Consider the following 20,001-nt stretch of genomic DNA (forward strand, 5'->3'; position numbering starts at 1 on the left):
CCTCGAGTTGAGCTTCGAGTCCACGAGTCGACTGCTAAGTCCTCGTGCTGACTCTTCACATGACTCCTCGAGTTTAGTTCACTCCTCGAGTTGAGCTTCGAGTCCACGAGTCGACTGCTTAGTCCTCGTGCTGACTCTTCACATGACTCCTCGAGTTTAGTTCACTCCTCGAGTTGAGCTTCGAGTCTACGAGTAAACTGCTAAGCCCTCGTGCTGACTCTTCACATGACTCCTCGAGTTGAGTTCACTTCTCTAGTTGAGCTCCAAGTCCACGAGTCAACTGCTAAGCCCTCGTGCTGACTTTCCCCATGACTCCTCGAGTTGAGTTCACTCCTCGAGTTGAGCTTCGAGTCCACGAGTCGACTGCTAAGTCCTCTTGCTGACTGTTCACATAACTCCTCGAGTTGAGCTTCGAGTCCACTAGTCAACTGCTAAGTCCTCGTGTTGACTTTTCACATGACTCCTCGAGTTGAGTTCACTCCTGGAGTTGAGCTTCGAGTCCACGAGTTAACTGCTAAGCCCTCGTGCTGACTGTTCACATGACTCCTCGAGTTGAGTTCACTCCCCGAGTTGAGCTTCGAGTCCACGAGTCGACTGCTAAGTCCACGTGTTGACTCTTAACATGACTCCACGAGTTGAGTTCACTCCTAAAGTTGAGTTTGGAGTCCACGCGTCGACTACTAAGCCCTCGTGCTGACTCTTCACATGACTCCTCGAGTTGAGTTTATTCCTCGAGTTGAGCTCCAAGTCCACGAGTCAACTGCTAAGCCCTCGTGTTGACTGTTCACATGATTCCTCGAGTTGAGCTTCGAGTCAATGAGTCTTCTGCTAAGTCCTCGTGCTGACTGTTCACATGATTCCTCGAGTTGAGCTTCGAGTCCACGAGTCGACTGCTAAGTCCTCGTGCTTACTCTTCACATGACTCCTCGAGTTTAGTTCACTCCTCGAGTTGAGCTTCAAGTCCGCGAGTAAACTGCTAAGCCCTCGTGATGACTCTTCACATGACTCCTCGAGTTGAGTTCACTCCTCGAGTTGAGCTCCAAGTCCACGAGTCAACTGCTAAGCCCTCGTGCTGACTCTTCACATGACTCCTCGAGTTGAGTTCACTCCTCGAGTTGAGCTTCGAGTCCACGAGTCGACTGCTAAGTCCTCTTGCTGACTGTTCACATAACTCCTCGAGTTGAGCTTCGAGTCCACTAGTCAACTGCTAAGTCCTCGTGTTGACTTTTCACATGACTCCTCGAGTTGAGTTCACTCCTGGAGTTGAGCTTCGAGTCCACGAGTTAACTGCTAAGCCCTCGTGCTGACTGTTCACATGACTCCTCGAGTTGAGTTCACTCCCCGAGTTGAGCTTCGAGTCCACGAGTCGACTGCTAAGTCCACGTGTTGACTCTTAACATGACTCCACGAGTTGAGTTCACTCCTAAAGTTGAGTTTGGAGTCCACGCGTCGACTACTAAGCCCTCGTGCTGACTCTTCACATGACTCCTTAAGTTGAGTTTATTCCTCGAGTTGAGCTCCAAGTCCACGAGTCAACTGCTAAGCCCTCGTGCTGACTGTTCATATGATTCCTAGAGTTGAGCTTCGAGTCAACGAGGTTTCTGCTAACTCCTCGTGCTGACTGTTCACATGACTCCTCGAGTTGAGTTCACTCCTCGAGTTGAGCTTCGAGTCCACGAGTCGACTGCTAAGTCCTCGTGCTGACTCTTCATATGACTCCTCGAGTTTAGTTCACTCCTCGAGTTGAGCTTCAAGTCCGCGAGTAAACTGCTAAGCCCTCGTGTTGACTCTTCACATGACTCCTCGAGTTGAGTTCACTCCTCGAGTTGAGCTCCAAGTCCACGAGTCAACTGCTAAGCCCTCGAGCTGACTTTTCCCATGACTCCTCGAGTTGAGTTCACTCCTCGAGTTGAGCTTCGAGTCCACGAGTCGGCTGCTAAGTCCTCGTGTTGACTCTTAACATGACTCCACGAGTTGAGTTCACTCCTAAAGTTGAGTTTGGAATCCACGCGTCGACTACTAAGCCCTCGTGCTGACTCTTCACATGACTCCTCGAGTTGAGTTTATTCCTCGAGTTGAGCTCCAAGTCCACGAGTCAACTGCTAATCCCTCGTGTTGACTGTTCACATGATTCCTCGAGTTGAGCTTCGAGTCAACGAGTCTTCTGCTAAGTCCTCGTGCTGACTGTTCACATTACTAATCGAGTTGAGTTCACTCCTCGAGTTGAGCTTCGAGTCCACGAGTCGATTGCTAAGTCCTCGTGCTTACTCTTCACATGAGTCCTCGAGTTTAGTTAACTCCTCGAGTTGAGCTTCAAGTCCGCGAGTAAACTGCTAAGCCCTCGTGCTGACTCTTCACATGACACCTCGAGTTAAGTTCACTCCTCGGGTTGAGCTCCAAGTCCACGAGTCAACTGCTAAGCCCTCGAGCTGACTTTTCCCATGACTCCTCGAGTTGAGTTCACTCCTCGAGTTGAGCTTCGAGTCCACGAGTCGGCTGCTAAGTCCTCCTGCTGACTGTTCACATAACTCCTCGAGTTGAGCTTCGAGTCCACGAGTCGACTGCTAAGTCCTCGTGTTGACTTTTCACATGACTCCTCGAGTTGAGTTAACTCCTCGAGTTGAGCTTCGAGTCCACGAGTTAACTGCTAAGCCCTCGTGCTGACTGTTCACATGACTCCTCGAGTTTAGTTCACTCCTCGAGTTGAGCTCCAAGTCCACGAGTCAAATGCTAAGCCCTCGTGCTGACTTTTCCCATGACTCCTCGAGTTGAGTTCACTCCTCGAGTTGAGCTTCGAGTGCACGAGTCGGCTGCTAAGTTCTCCTGCTAACTGTTCACATAACTCCTCGAGTTGAGCTTCGAGTCCACGAGTCGACTGCTAAGTCCTCGTGTTGACTTTTCACATGACTCCTCGAGTTGAGTTCACTCCTCGAGTTGAGCTTCGAGTCCACGAGTTAACTACTAAGCCCTCGTGCTGACTGTTCACATGACTCCTCGAGTTGAGCTTCGAGTCCACGAGTCGACTGCTAAGTCCACGTGTTGACTCTTAACATGACTCCTCGAGTTTAGTTCACTCTTCGAGTTGAGTTTGGAGTCCACGAGTCGACTATTAAGCCCTCGTGCTGACTCTTCACATGACTCCTCGAGTTGAGTTCACTCCTCGAGTTGAGCTTCGAGTCCACGAGTTAACTGCTAAGCCCTCGTGCTGACTCTTCACATGACTCCTCGAGTTGAGTTCACTCCTCGAGTTGAGCTTCGAGTCCACGAGTTAACTGCTAAGCCCTCGTGTTGACTGTTCACATGACTCCTCGAGTTGAGTTCACTCCTCGAGTTGAGCTCCAAGTCCACGAGTCAACTGCTAAGCCCTCGTGCTGACTTTTCCCATGACTCCACGAGTTGAGTTCACTCCTCGAGTTGAGCTTCGAGTCCACGAGTCGGCTGCTAAGTTCTCCTGCTGACTGTTCACATAACTCCTCGAGTTGAGCTTCGAGTCCACGAGTCGACTGCTAAGTCCTCGTGTTGACTTTTCACATGACTCCTCGAGTTGAGTTCACTCCTTGAGTTGAGCTTCGAGTCCACGAGTTAACTGCTAAGCCCTCGTGCTGACTGTTCACATGACTCCTCGAGTTGAGTTCACTCCTCGAGTTGAGCTTCGAGTCCACGAGTCGACTGCTAAGTCCACGTGTTGACTCTTAACATGACTCCTCGAGTTGAGTCACTCTTCGAGTTGAGTTTGGAGTCCACGAGTCGACTATTAAGCCCTCGTGATGACTCTTCACATGACTCCTCGAGTTGAGTTCATTCCTCGAGTTGAGCTCCAAGGCCACGAGTCAACTGTTAAGCCCTCGTGCTGACTGTTCACATGATTCCTCGAGTTGAGTTCACTCCTCGAGTTGAGCTTCGAGTCAACGAGCCTTCTGCTAAGTCCTCGTGCTGACTGTTCACATGACTCCATGAGTTGAGTTCACTCCTCGAGTTGAGCTTCGAGTCCACGAGTCGACTGCTAACTCCTCGTGCTAACTCTTCAAATGACTCCTCGAGTTTAGTTCACTCCTCGAGTTGAGCTTCGAGTCCACGAGTAAACTGCTAAGCCCTCGTGCTGACTCTTCACATGACTCCTCGAGTTGAGTTCACTCCTCTAGTTGAGCTCCAAGTCCACGAGTCAACTGCTAAACCCTCGTGCTGACTTTTCCCATGACTCCTCGAGTTGAGTTCACTCCTCGAGTTGAGCTTCGAGTCCACGAGTCGGCTGCTAAGTCCTCCTACTGACTATTCACATAAATCCTCGAGTTGAGCTTCGAGTCCACGAGTCGACTGCTAAGTCCTCGTGTTGACTTTTCACATGACTCCTCGAGTTGAGTTCACTCCTGGAGTTGAGCTTCGAGTCCACGACTGCTAAGCCCTCGTGCTGACTGTTCACATGACTCCTCGAGTTGAGTTCACTCCTCGAGTTTAGCTTCGAGTCCACAAGTCGACTGCTAAGTCCACGTGTTGACTCTTAACATGACTCCTCGAGTTGAGTACACTCCTAAAGTTGAGTTTGGAGTCCACGCGTCGACTACTAAGCCCTCGTGCTAACTCTTCACATGACTCCTCGAGTTGAGTTTATTCCTCGAGTTGAGCTCCAAGTCCACGAGTCAACTGCTAAGCCCTCGTGCTGACTGTTTATATGATTCCTAGAGTTGAGCTTCGAGTCAACGAGTCTTCTGCTAAGTCCTCGTGCTGACTGTTCACATGACTCCTCGAGTTGAGTTCACTCCTCGAGTTGAGCTTCGAGTCCACGTGTCGACTGCTAAGTCCTCGTGCTGACTCTTCACATGACTCCTCGAGTTTAGTTCACTCCTCGAGTTGCGCTTCGAGTCCACGAGTCGACTGCTTAGTCCTCGTGCTGACTCTTCACATGACTCCTCGAGTTTAGTTCACTCCTCGAGTTGAGCTTCGAGTCTACGAGTAAACTGCTAAGCCCTCGTGCTGACTCTTCACATGACTCCTCGAGTTGAGTTCACTTCTCTAGTTGAGCTCCAAGTCCACGACTCAACTGCTAAGCCCTCGTGCTGACTTTCCCCATGACTCCTCGAGTTGAGTTCACTCCTCGAGTTGAGCTTCGAATCCACGAGTCGACTGCTAAGTCCTCTTGCTGACTGTTCACATAACTCCTCGAGTTGAGCTTCGAGTCCACTAGTCAACTGCTAAGTCCTCGTGTTGACTTTTCACATGACTCCTCGAGTTGAGTTCACTCCTGGAGTTGAGCTTCGAGTCCACGAGTTAACTGCTAAGCCCTCGTGCTGACTGTTCACATGACTCCTCGAGTTGAGTTCACTCCCCGAGTTGAGCTTCGAGTCCACGAGTCGACTGCTAAGTCCACGTGTTGACTCTTAACATGACTCCACGAGTTGAGTTCACTCCTAAAGTTGAGTTTGGAGTCCACGCGTCGACTACTAAGCCCTCGTGCTGACTCTTCACATGACTCCTCGAGTTGAGTTTATTCCTCGAGTTGAGCTCCAAGTCCACGAGTCAACTGCTAAGCCCTCGTGTTGACTGTTCACCTGATTCCTCGAGTTGAGCTTCGAGTCAATGAGTCTTCTGCTAAGTCCTCGTGCTGACTGTTCACATGATTCCTCGAGTTGAGCTTCGAGTCCACGAGTCGACTGCTAAGTCCTCGTGCTTACTCTTCACATGACTCCTCGAGTTTAGTTCACTCCTCGAGTTGAGCTTCAAGTCCGCGAGTAAACTGCTAAGCCCTCGTGATGACTCTTCACATGACTCCTCGAGTTGAGTTCACTCCTCGAGTTGAGCTCCAAGTCCACGAGTCAACTGCTAAGCCCTCGAGCTGACTTTTCCCATGACTCCTCGAGTTGAGCTTCGAGTCCACGAGTCGACTGCTAAGTCCACGTGTTGACTCTTAACATGACTCCACGAGTTGAGTTCACTCCTAAAGTTGAGTTTGGAGTCTACGCATCGACTACTAAGCCCTCGTGCTGACTCTTCACATGACTCCTCGAGTTGAGTTTATTCTTCGAGTTGAGCTCCAAGTCCACGAGTCAACTGCTAATCCCTCGTGTTGACTGTTCACATGATTCCTCGAGTTGAGCTTCGAGTCAACGAGTCTTCTGCTAAGTCCTCGTGCTGACTGTTCACATGACTCATCGAGTTGAGTTCACTCCTCGAGTTGAGCTTCGAGTCCACGAGTCGATTGCTAAGTCCTCGTGCTTACTCTTCACATGAGTCCTCGAGTTTAGTTAACTCCTCGAGTTGAGCTTCAAGTCCGCGAGTAAACTGCTAAGCCCTCGTGCTGACTCTTCACATGACACCTCGAGTTGAGTTCACTCCTCGGGTTGAGCTCCAAGTCCACGAGTCAACTGCTAAGCCCTCGAGCTGACTTTTCCCATGACTCCTCGAGTTGAGTTCACTCCTCGAGTTGAGCTTCGAGTCCACGAGTCGGCTGCTAAGTCCTCCTGCTGACTGTTCACATAACTCCTCGAGTTGAGCTTCGAGTCCACGAGTCGACTGCTAAGTCCTCGTGTTGACTTTTCACATGACTCCTCGAGTTGAGTTCACTCCTCGAGTTGAGCTTCGAGTCCACGAGTTAACTGCTAAGCCCTCGTGCTGACTGTTCACATGACTCCGCGAGTTGAGTTCACTCCTCGAGTTGAGCTCCAAGTCCACGAGTCAAATGCTAAGCCCTCGTGCTGACTTTTCCCATGACTCCTCGAGTTGAGTTCACTCCTCGAGTTGATCTTCGAGTGCACGAGTCGGCTGCTAAGTTCTCCTGCTGACTGTTCACATAACTCCTCGAGTTGAGCTTCGAGTCCACGAGTCGACTGCTAAGTCCTCGTGTTGACTTTTCACATGACTCCTCGAGTTGAGTTCACTCCTCGAGTTGAGCTTCGAGTCCACGAGTTAACTGCTAAGCCCTCGTGCTGACTGTTCACATGACTCCTCGAGTTGAGCTTCGAGTCCACGAGTCGACTGCTAAGTCCACGTGTTGACTCTTAACATGACTCCTCGAGTTGAGTTCACTCTTCGAGTTGAGTTTGGAGTCCACGAGTCGACTGTTAAGCCCTCGTGCTGACCCTTCACATGACTCCTCGAGTTGAGTTCACTCCTCGAGTTGAGCTTCGAGTCCACGAGTTAACTGCTAAGCCCTCGTGCTGACTCTTCACATGACTCCTCGAGTTGAGTTCACTCCTCGAGTTGAGCTTCGAGTCCACGAGTCGACTGCTAAGTCCTCGTGCTGACTCTTCACATGACTCATCGAGTTGAGTTCACTCCTCGAGTTGAGCTTCGAGTCCACGAGTTAACTGCTAAGCCCTCGTGTTGACTGTTCACATGACTCCTCGAGTTGAGTTCACTCCTCGAGTTGAGCTCCAAGTCCACGAGTCAACTGCTAAGCCCTCGTGCTGACTTTTCCCAGGACTCCACGAGTTGAGTTCACTCCTCGAGTTGAGCTTCGAGTCCACGAGTCGGCTGCTAAGTTCTCCTGCTGACTGTTCACATAACTCCTCGAGTTGAGCTTAGAGTCCACGAGTCGACTGCTAAGTCCTCGTGTTGACTTTTCACATGACTCCTCGAGTTGAGTTCACTCCTTGAGTTGAGCTTCGAGTCCACGAGTTAACTGCTAAGCCCTCGTGCTGACTGTTCACATGACTCCTCGAGTTGAGTTCACTCCTCGAGTTGAGCTTCGAGTCCACGAGTCGACTGCTAAGTCCACGTGTTGACTCTTAACATGACTCCTCGAGTTGAGTTCACTCTTCGAGTTGAGTTTGGAGTCCACGTGTCGACTATTAAGCCCTCGTGATGACTCTTCACATGACTCCTCGAGTTGAGTTCATTCCTCGAGTTTAGCTCCAAGGCCACGAGTCAACTGTTAAGCCCTCGTGCTGACTGTTCACATGATTCCTCGAGTTGAGTTCACTCCTCGAGTTGAGCTTCGATTCAACGAGCCTTCTGCTAAGTCCTCATGCTGACTGTTCACATGACTCCACGAGTTGAGTTCACTCCTCGAGTTGAGCTTCGAGTCCACGAGTCGACTGCTAAGTCCTCGTGCTAACTCTTCACATGACTCCTCGAGTTTAGTTCACTCCTCGAGTTGAGCTTCGAGTCCACGAGTAAACTGCTAAGCCCTCGTGCTGACTCTTCACATGACTCCTCGAGTTGAGTTCACTCCTCTAGTTGAGCTCCAAGTCCACGAGTCAACTGCTAAGCCCTCGTGCTGACTTTTCCCAAGACTCCTCGAGTTGAGTTCACTCCTCGAGTTGAGCTTCGAGTCCACGAGTCGGCTGCTAAGTCCTCCTACTGACTGTTCACATAAATCCTCGAGTTGCGCTTCGAGTCCACTAGTCGACTGCTAAGTCCTCGTGTTGACTTTTCACATGACTCCTCGAGTTGAGTTCACTCCTGGAGTTGAGCTTCGAGTCCACGACTGCTAAGTCCTCGTGCTGACTGTTCACATGACTCCTCGAGTTGAGTTCACTCCTCGAGTTTAGCTTCGAGTCCACGAGTCGACTGCTAAGTCCACGTGTTGACTCTTAACATGACTCCTCGAGTTGAGTTCACTCCTAAAGTTGAGTTTGGAGTCCACGCGTCGACTACTAAGCCCTCGTGCTAACTCTTCACATGACTCCTCGAGTTGAGTTTATTCCTCGAGTTGAGCTCCAAGTCCACGAGTCAACTGCTAAGCCCTCGTGCTGACTGTTCATATGATTCCTAGAGTTGAGCTTCGAGTCAACGAGTCTTCTGCTAAGTCCTCGTGCTGACTGTTCACATGACTCCTCGAGTTGAGTTCACTCCTCGAGTTGAGCTTCGAGTCCACGAGTCGACTGCTAAGTCCTCGTGCTGACTCTTCACATGACTCCTCGAGTTTAGTTCACTCCTCGAGTTGAGCTTCGAGTCCACGAGTAAACTGCTAAGCCCTCGTGCTGACTCTTCACATGACTCCTCGAGTTGAGTTCACTCCTCGAGTTGAGCTCCAAGTCCACGAGTAAACTGCTAAGCCCTCGTGCTGACTTTTCCCATGACTCCTCGAGTTGAGTTCACTCCTCTAGTTGAGCTTCGAGTCCACGAGTCGGCTGCTAAATCCTCCTGCTGACTGTTCACATAACTCCTCGAGTTGAGCTTCGAGTCCACGAGTCGACTGCTTAGTCCTCATGTTGACTTTTCACATGACTCCTCGAGTTGAGGTACGAGTCCACGAGTTAACTACTAAGCCCTCGTGCTGACTGTTCACATGACTCCTCGAGTTGAGTTCACTTCTCGAGTTGAGCTCCAAGTCCACGAGTCAACTGCTAAGCCCTCGTGCTGACTTTTCCCATGACTCCTCGAGTTGAGTTCCCTCCTCCAGTTGAGTTCACTCCTCAAGTTGAGCTTCGAGTCCACGAGTCGACTGCTAAGTCCACGTGTTGACTCTTAACATGACTCCTCGAGTTGAGTTCACTCCTCGAGTTGAGTTTGGAGTCCACGAGTCGACTATTAAGCCCTCGTGCTGACTCTTCACATGACTCCTCGAGTTGAGTTCATTCCTCGAGTTGAGCTCCAAGTCCACGAGTCAACTGCTAAGCCCTCGTGCTGACTGTTCACATGATTCCTCGAGTTGAGTTCACTCCTCGAGTTGAGATTCGAGTCAACGAGCCTTCTGCTAAGTCCTCGTGCTGACTGTTCACATGACTCCTCGAGTTGAGTTCACTCCTCGAGTTGAGCTTCGACTCCACGAGTCGACTGCTAAGTCCTCGTGCTGACTCTTCACATGACTCCTCGAGTTTAGTTCACTCCTCGAGTTGAACTTCGAGTCCACGAGTAAACTGCTAAGCCCTCGTGCTGACTCTTCACATGACTCCTCGAGTTGAGTTCACTCCTCGAGTTGAGCTCCAAGTCCACGAGTCAACTGCTAACCCTGTTGTCAATGGTGCCCACAAGAAGAGTAGTAGTGTCTATTTGTGTACATTTGATGTAATATAGTCTTACGAAGACTCTTGCTTGTAATTGCCTATCTATTCATTAATAAAGTTGAAACGTTCATTCATTCTTTCTTTGTTTGAAGCTTTATGATAAAACCTTAGTCTTTTAGTCCATAAACAAACTTAACAACTTACGAAGAGACAAATGTAGATTTGCATGAACAAACTCTTCGTAGTTTGCTTAAAACGATATATTCGCAATCTTAGGGTCAAAGGACTATTGACCTCAGTATGATTGTTAGAAGAATCTATGATGTCTGGTTATGAGGCATTGACAGTTGGGGACTCTATAGTTCTTCTAGGTATCTTCCGAAGGTACTGAATTGACCAGTGCACTTCTAGAGACAATATAAGAACAAACAATTTAACCTCTTATATCTCGAAGTCACTACGTATGAATTGCATCGTGCTTACCTTAATCCTGAAATGAGTCATGCCATTTCACACCTTAGTATTCTCATTTGAGAAAGTCAAAGTTCGGACTCACTATGTGATTCCGAACAAGGCCTATTGGTGAAGTACTAAGTTGTGAGTCTGTCATGAGTAACTTTGTGAAGTTCTCATAGATATGGAATTCATGTACAAGATTGCTGAAATGCAATGTATGTCACCTCATGCTTTGTTCCTTGGAGTGTGAATAAATGAACTGGCCAGTGTCCGAATTGAGTCCTGACTCTTTTGGATGAAACAGTGTGACTTGTTAGCTCCTCGTCAATACATTATTTCTAACTTATTCACAAGCGACAAAGGATTTGAGGAAATAACAGCTAGAAGGGTAAAATGATAATTTAGTAAATCCCGACTAGCTGATGACATTCATGAAGGGTAAACATAGATAATATTCAGTGGATCCGCTCATCATAATTAGGTCGAATTCTTGAGTAGAAAACAAATTCATTTGAACCGAGAGATTTTCAGTGTCAGCTCTTTAGTGGAGTCAGTTGGCATTAAGCTAAACTTGGAAAAGGTTTGTGAACTTTTGAGTCCAAGTTTTTAGCTCAAGCTTTGTTCATTTGGGTCCATGAGGTCACTGTCACGAATCACATCGATAGGAATAGTTAAACTGGAAGCTAAGTCAAAACAAGAACGAAAATAGTCAAAAGGGTATTTTTGTCTTTTGAGACATATGATGAAATGAATGTCAATAAATTTTTTGACAAGTTCATTTGATGACTTAATGTCACTCGGCCATAACTTGATTATTGGGCCTTGTGAATTAATTTCATTTCATAAGAATTTTATTGAAAATTCTTAATGGGCTTTTCTCATGTTGTCATGAACAAATGAAGAAGCTTCTAGAAGCTCCTTCTAGATGAGAATAGGCGCCCATAATACCCAAGGAAAGAGAGTTAATTTTGTGCATAAATGTATGTAGATACTTGCCAAAAGAAAAAGAGGAAACAAATTTGCATGTAGATGCACTAGGGTAATCGGCCAAGCAAGAGAGAGTCAAAGGCATGCAACAAAATAGGAAACAAATCCAAGGTTTATTGAAGCCTAGTTTGGCCGTGTGACTCAATAAAGGAAATAGGGAAATTAGCTCGTGAATATGTGATATTCTATAGAAGAGGAAACTACCTTATTGAAGGTGAGACCTCTCCTATAAATAGGAGCCTCATTTCCTCACATTTCATTCATCCAAGTTTAAGAGATTTGAGAGACTCTCTCTCTAGAACTTGTGGCCGAAATTCATCACTCTCTCTCTCTAGTTTATTTTCGATTTTTTCTTGTCTTGGCACCTAGGTCCTCACTCGACCTTGTGTTTAGCTCTGCGACTTCGAGACTCGTTCTTAAGTCGTAGCGTTTAAAAGTGTCCACTCACTGATTCCTTCTTTTCGAGTGATTTAGTGATAGAAACTTTCGTGGTTGCTCGAGGTGCCGAGGAAAGAAAGAGAGACGTGCTGCGAGGGGAGACGAGCGTTGCGAACTTTCCAAAAGCTTCTTCAAAGTTCAAGCTTCAAGAAAGGTTAGTAAACTCTTAGCTCATATTGATTTTTAATTACATGTACTTGTTTCTTTGTCTAGGTTAGTAAAAACTGTTTTTACTTGAAAAGAAATTTTTTAAAATTCCGCCGCTTCCCGAAGCATTTAATCTTTTTCTTAAACCCTAGATCAATTCCAACAAATGGTATCAGAGCTATGGTCAAAGATTAGCATGTACATGTTTTTAAAATTATGAGCTTGAAAATCGTTTTCGAAACTTTACTAATTTTGTGACAAGTTAGAATTGTAATCTTAGTTTTTTTTTTAATTTAATGCTCTTGTCTTTAAATTAAAAAGCATGTTGTTTTTCTATGAGTTTGGGATGTTTTTAAAACACATTAGAATCAGTACTAAAAGTTTTTAATTTTTTATATTGAAACGTGTTTTAAAGGTTTGAGAAATTTCGGTAAATTTTGTGACTAGTTACCTTGTCTTTCTAGTTTCTTTTATTTACCGTATTCGTTTTATGCTTGTTGTTATTTCTTTTATATCATGTTATTACCTTGCTAATAAAACACAAATAAAAGCTTTAACAACCTTCATAAAACGTTCCGTTACACTCGATTCTTTTTCGCACCTAAAAAGGACCAAGCTTTAATTATTTATTTTTCTTCGAGCTGGAGTAAACCCGCATTAAAAGTGGGATAACTCTCTAATCGGAAATCTAAATTTAATGATTCTTGAATCAAATTAAATCTCTGTCTGTCCTCTGTCCAATGCCACCGGTTTCGGCTCAAAAGGACATCGGAGCCGCCAGATATGGCGATTTTACTCCGAGGTGCGCGGCTGTCTGAAACTCCAGTTTTTTTAGAAATCCGGATTTTCAAACCCCACTACCATGAGTTATAGAACTCTAATGAGAAAATTTTCTTGAGCAAAAATGTTTTTCATATGATTATAAACATGATGTGTAAGATTAAAATGTTTTGATTTTTGAAAGTTTAATTGAAATTGAGTTTTTACAAAATTAGTTTGAATTTTGAAAAACCGTTATCACTTTCAAACTTGAAAATATTTTGTCATCGAAATCAAATAAATTTTCAAAATGTTTTCAAAACTATATCTATATCACATATGTTCAAAATCTATATGCTCTTGAAAAGTTGAGTGGGAGGTCTCCTTGTAGACAAGCCGAAAAATAAAAAGATGTGTAATCTCAAACTTCAAGTGTTCGAGTGAGTTGAAGTTCACACTTCCCTCACGCACTTTCCCGAAATAGAAAATAGGAAAAGATCGAGTATGTACCTTGTGCCTTTATGCACTAATACTGCTCTGAACATGTCGATCTAGGATTCTCTTCTAGTTGTCCGCTCTGTCGCTCTCTAACTAGGAAATCTATTTCCGAACTTATAAGAGTCGATGAACCAACTCCAAAAACTAAGTGGGAGGGTTATACTTGTTGTTTGTAACCCACGATCCCCAACACTAATGAAAGAAGCAATTAACGTGGGACTAAGAGCCGCTCTTGCGACCCTCACTTAAATGGGAGTACTCCAAGGCGTTATTGCTTCGATCATTGCTCAATGAGCTACGTCCGAGAGTGAGACGATGATGGCAAGGCCTCCCTTTGGGGGATTGTTTTTCAAAGTTGACCTTTTGGACTAAGTGGTTGGTTGCACACTTAGGCTCAATCCCTAGTAATCCTCCCTTTAGGCTCTGCGAAAGGATGTGAGTGATCAAACCAATTTAAAAGGTGGCTAGTCAAAATAAATGTATTGACATCTTGGCTTAGCATTAATGATGTGTCATTTACTTATAAAAGGAGATTTTTTGCGGCCTTCTCTTGAGGGAGTAAATTATCATTTGGTTTATAACACCTTTGGATTTTATAAAAGTCTTAATAAAACTTAAAACCTAAACCAAAGACTAATCATAAACTTGTTTCAACTTTTATAGGCAATATGTCTCTCAACCCTCTCTCAACCATTCTTTCCTCGAATAAACTCGAAGGCGACAATTACGTCGACTGGAAACGTAACCTCGACATAGTCCTTGCTGTCGACAAGCACAAATGGGTTCTCACCACCCCCTGTCCTCAAACGAATGATGATTCGACGCAAGAGGAGAAAGACGCCCTGGCGGCCTGGCTTCGATCCGATGAGATTGCGAGATGCTATATTTTGGCATCGATGAACAATGTGTTGCAACAACAACATCGTGATTACGAAACTGCCACCGATATGCTCTACAATCTCCATGAGATGTTTGGAGGGCAAGGACGTCAAGCTAGGCAACAAGCGGTCCGACAATTCATGAACTGTCGTATGAAGGCTGGAACTCCCGTTAGAGATCATATGATGCTGATCATTAGTTATCTCAACGAGATGGAGATCCTTGGATCTTAGATTGATGGGGAGACTAAAATAGATATGATCTTGGAAACTCTCCCCGAAACCTTTGATACCTTCAAGTTGAATTATTCCATGAACAAGCTAGAGTACACTTTTACCGAGCTCATGAAAAAACATCAAACCGCTGAGGCACTCACTAAGAAAAAGAGGGCTCAAGGAGAAGTACATGCTACTGCCTCCACCTCTGGATCTAAGAAGAGACCTCGCAATGCCGAGAAGAAGAACCAACCTAAGGTTCAAACGAAGAAGAAGGCGCCAAAGGCTCCGAAGGTGGACAAGTCTAAAGACAAGTGCCACCACTGCAATGAGCCTGGTCACTGGCGTAGGAACTGTCCTGCCTACCTCAAAACCAAAGTAAAAGGTATTGTACTTGTTACTGAAGCTTGTTTAGTAGCTGATAATGTATCATCGTGGATTATTGACTCCGCTGCTACTAACCATATTTGCTGCTCCTTGACTGGTTTTAGGAAAAGCAAAAGCTTAGAGGATGGCGACTTCTGCTTCAAGTGGGGTGATGGGAGCGTGGTGTCTGCGAAGGCTGTGGGATTCGTGACGCTATCTTTTGAAGATCGAACTTTAAATTTGAATAATGTTTATTATGTTCCTTCCTTTGGGAAAAACCTATTATTTGTTGCTCAACTTTTCGAGGAAAATTATTGTTTAAAGTTTATAATGAATGGAATTCGTATTTCTTTTTCTAATTCTTTCGTCACTGATGCATGTATGAAGAATGGTCTTTTTTACATCTATCCCACTCAACCTTCTCTTTCAGACATCGAAATAGATAATGATCTAATTAGGGAGCCAAAGAGGATCAAACTTTCTGAATCCTCCGATCTAACAAAATCAACATACCTATGGCACTTAAGACTTGGTCATATCAGTCTAGATAGGATTAAGAGACTTGTGAGGGACGGTCCACTCCAAGCCTCTGTAATAGGTTCACTACCTACTTGTGAATCCTGCATAGAAGGAAAAATGACTAAGCGACCTTTCTCCGATAAAGGTCGAAGAGCCACTGAGTTGCTGGAACTAATACATTCTGATGTATGTGGTCCGCTCAGCCAACAGGCACGTGGAGGATACAAATACTTCGTTACCTTCACCGATGATTACTCGCGATATGGGTTTGTCTATTTGCTTAAACACAAATCCGAGACCTTTAACGTATTTAAGGTCTTTAGGGCTTTAGTGGAAAAGCAAACTGGCAAAGTGATCAAAACCCTTCGATCTGATCGAGGTGGTGAGTATATGTCTGGAGAGTTCGATGACTTTCTTAAAGAAGAAGGTATCGCTTCTCAGCTTACCGCACCTGGCACACCACAACAAAACGGAGTGTCAGAGAGAAGAAACCGAACTCTTATGGAGATGGTTAGATCAATGATGAGTTACTCATCACTCCCGCTTTCCTTTTGGGGATATGCCCTCGAAACAGCCACTTATATTCTGAACCAAGTTCCGTCCAAAACAGTTCCTGGTACTCCTTATGAACGATGGACTGGCCGTAAAGTTAATCTTGGCCGCATCCGAATTTGGGGCTGCCCTGCACACGTGCTGAGGCAAAAGACTAGCAAGTTGGCTAGTAGGTCAGAATTGTGTCTGTTTGTGGGATATCCAAAGGAAACCAAAGGTTTTACTTTCTATAGTCCCGAGGACGATAAGACTTTCGTTAGCACGAATGCTCGTTTCCTCGAGGAGGACTTTATGAAAGATGCAAAACCTAGAACCAAAATTGTGCTTGAAGAAAAGTTGGGTGAGGAAGCTTCTACCTCATCTGTAAGAACTGTTTTTACCCCAACTGAAACACAACCTAACTCATCAGAATCTCGTCAAGAAGTACTTAGACGTAGTGGGAGGGCTACTCAAAAGCGTGACAGGTACATGTCTTATGGAGACTCTCTTGTAGCCGTCTCCGACATGGATGACCCTGTTTCCTATAGCCAAGCGATGGCTTGTTCTGAATCAAACCTTCGGCTTGACGCCATGAAAGTTGAAATGCACTCGATGTATGTCAACAATGTCTGGAAACTTGTAGACCTTCCTGAAGGGATTAAACTCGTAGGGTGTAAGTGGATATACAAGAGGAAAAGGGGTCCTAATGGGAACGTTGAGACGTTCAAAGCACAACTTGTGGCGAAGAGTTATACCCAACAAGAAGGGATTGACTATGAAGAAACCTTCTCGCCAGTCGCGATGCTTAAATCCATCCGCATACTCCTATCCATAGCTGCAGCTCTCGACTATGAGATCTGGCAAATGGGTGTCAAGACAGCCTTTCTGAATGGAAATCTTGACGAGCGCATTTACATGGCTCAACCAGACGGTTTCGTGGATAAAGGTCAAGAGACCAAGGTTTGTGAGTTGCTTAAATCCATTTATGGACTAAAGCAACCATCTAGGTCATGGAATATTAGATTCGATGAAACTGTAAAGAGCTTTGGCTTTGAACAGTCAATAGATGAGCCTTGTGTTTACAAGTTAATACACGAAGGCAAAGTTGTGTTTCTGGTACTATATGTCGATGATATACTACTCATTGGTAATGACGTGGGTAAGTTATCTGAGGTTAAGGTCTGGCTGGCAAAGCAATTCGATATGAAGGATCTAGGAGAAGTCGCGTACATTCTGGGGATCCAAATCTTTCGAGATAGGAAAAACCGGACCCTGTCGCTCTCTCAAGCATCTTATATTGATAAGGTGATGGATCGCTTCTCGATGCAAGACTCCAAGAAGGGTCAAACACCCTTTAGACATGGAGTTTCACTCTCTAAGGACCAGTCTCCCAAGACTGCACAAGAGATTGAAGACATGAGGAAAATTTCTTACGCCTCTGCCGTAGGAAGCCTCATGTATGCCATGCTTTGCACTAGACCTGATATATGTTTCGCCGTTGGCGTAGTTAGCCGTTTCCAATCCAACCCTGGACCCGAGCACTGGATTGCTGTTAAGCATGTTCTTAAGTATCTTCGAAGAACTAGGAACTTGATGCTTACATACTCAGGTACAGACCTGACTATGACGGGATATACCGACTCCGATTTTCAAACGGATAAGGATTCCAAGAAATCCACTTCGGGATCTGTGTTCATCCTTAATGGTGGAGCTGTTGTGTGGAGGAGTATTAAGCAATCTTGCATTGCTGACTCCACAATGGAAGCAGAATATGTGGCTGCTTGTGAAGCATCCAAAGAGGCTGTATGGCTTAGAAAATTCCTTAAGTATTTGGAAGTTGTTCCAAACGTCGACGAGCCCATAACCCTTTATTGTGATAATAGTGGGGCTGTCGCTAACTCAAAGGAACCTAGAAGCCATAAGCGCTCTAAGCATATTGAGAGGAAATACCATTTGATTCGAGAGATCGCGCTACGCGGAGACGTGGAGGTGAAGTAGATCTCTGGCAGATCCATTCACCAAGGCCCTAGCGAACATGGTCTTCGGCCAACATCGAGAGGGATTAGGCATAAAGGACTACTCACATCTTCTTTGAGTCAAGTGGGAGTTTGTTGTCAATGGTACCCACAAGAAGAGTAGTAGTGTCTATTTGTGTACATTTGATGTAATATAGTCTTACGAAGACTCTTGCTTGTAATTGCCTATCTATTCATTAATAAAGTTGAAACGTTCATTCATTCTTTCTTTGTTTGAAGCTTTATGATAAAACCTTAGTCTTTTAGTCCATAAACAAACTTAACAACTTACGAAGAGACAAATGTAGATTTGCATGAACAAACTCTTCGTAGTTTGCTTAAAACGATATATTCGCAATCTTAGGGTCAAAGGACTATTGACCTCGGTACGATTGTTAGAAGAATCTATGATGTCTGGTTATGAGGCATTGAGAGTTGGGGACTCTATAGTTCTTCTAGGTATCTTCCGAAGGTACTGAATTGACCAGTGCACTTCTAGAGACAAGATAAGAACAAACCATTTAACCTCTTATGTCTCGAAGTCACTATGTATGAATTGCATCATGCTTACCTTAATCCTGAAATGAGACATGTCATTTCACACCTTAGTATTCTCATTTGAGAAAGTCAGAGTTCGGACTCACTATGTGATTCCGAACAGGGCCTATTGGTGAAGTACTAAGTTGTGAGAATGTCATGAGTAACGTTCTGAAGTTCTCATAGATATGGAATTCATGTACAAGATTGCTGAAACGCAATGTATCTCACCTCATGCTTTGTTCCTTGGAGTGTGAATAAATGAACTGGCCAGTGTCCAAATTGAGTCCTGACTCTTTTGGAAGAAACAATGTGACTTGTTAGCTCCTCGTCAATACATTGTTTCTAACTTATTCACAAGCGACAAAGGAGTTGAGGAAATAACAGCTAGAAGGGTAAAATGGTAATTTAGTAAATCCCGACTAGCTGATGACATTCATGAAGGGTAGCATAGATAATATTCAATGGATCCGCTCATTATAATTAGATCGAATTCTTGAGTAGAAAATAAATTCATTTGAACCGAGAGATTTTTAGTGTCAGCTCTTTAGTGGAGTCAGTTGGCATTAAGCTAAACTTGGAAAAGGTTTGTGAACTTTTGAGTCCAAGTGTTTAGCTCAAGCTTTGTTCATTTGGGTCCATGACGTCACTGTCACGAATCACATCGATAGGAATAGTTAAACTGGAAGCTAAGTCAAAACAAGAACGAAAATAGTTAAAAGGGTATTTTTGTCTTTTGAGACAAAGGATGAAATGAATGTCAATAAATTTTGACAAGTTCATTTGATGACTTAATGTCACTCGGCCATGACTTGATCATTGGGCCTCGTGAATTAATTTCATTTCATAAGAGTTTTATTGAAAATTCTTAATGGGCCTTTTTCATGTTCTCATGAACAAATGAAGAAGCTTCTAGAAGCTCCTCCTAGAGAGACTTGGGCGCCCAACATACCTAAGGAAAGAGAGTTTATTTTGTGCATAAATGTATTTAGATACTTGCCAAAAGAAAAAGAGGAAACAAATTTGTATATGCATGCATAAGGGAATCGGCCATGTTGAGAGAAAAGGCAAGCGATGAACAAAATTGGAAACAAATCAAGGCTTCTAGAAGCCTTGTGTTGGCCGAGTGTCTCAAAGGGAAAAAGAGGAAATTGGCACATGAATATGTGATATTCTATAGAAGAGGAAACTACCTTATTGAAGGTGAGACCTCTCCAATAAATAGGAGCCTCATTTCCTCACAATTCATTCATCCAAGTTTAAGAGATTTGAGAGACTCTCTCTCTAGAACTTGTGGCCGAAACTCGTCTCTCTCTCTCTCTAGTTTATTTTCGATTATTCTTGTTTTGGCACCTAGGTCCTCACTCGACCTAGTGTTTAGCTCTGCGACTTCAAGACTTGTTCTTAAGTCGTAGTGTTTAAAAGTGCCCACTCACTAATTCCGTTATTTCGAGTGATTTAGTGATAGAAACTTTCGTGGTTGCTCGAGGTGCCGAGGAAAGAAAGAGAGTTGTGCTGCGAGGGGAGACGAGCGTTGCAAACTTTCCAAAAGATTCTTCAAAGTTCAAGCTTCAAGAAAGGTTAGTAAACTTCTAGCTCATATTAGCTTTTAATTACATGTACTTGCTCTTTGTCTAGGTAAGTAAAAACTGTTTTTACTTGTAAAGAAATTTTTTAAAATTCCGCCGCTTCCCGAAGCATTTAATCTTTTTCTTAAACCCTAGACCAATTCCAACATGAACTAAACTCGAGGAGTCATGTAAAGAGTCA

Source organism: Urtica dioica, chromosome 3 (assembly GCF_054948205.1).
Source record: "Urtica dioica subsp. dioica isolate 48M chromosome 3, U.dioica_male_clone48M_v1_H2, whole genome shotgun sequence".
In the NCBI taxonomy this organism is placed as follows: domain Eukaryota; kingdom Viridiplantae; phylum Streptophyta; class Magnoliopsida; order Rosales; family Urticaceae; genus Urtica; species Urtica dioica.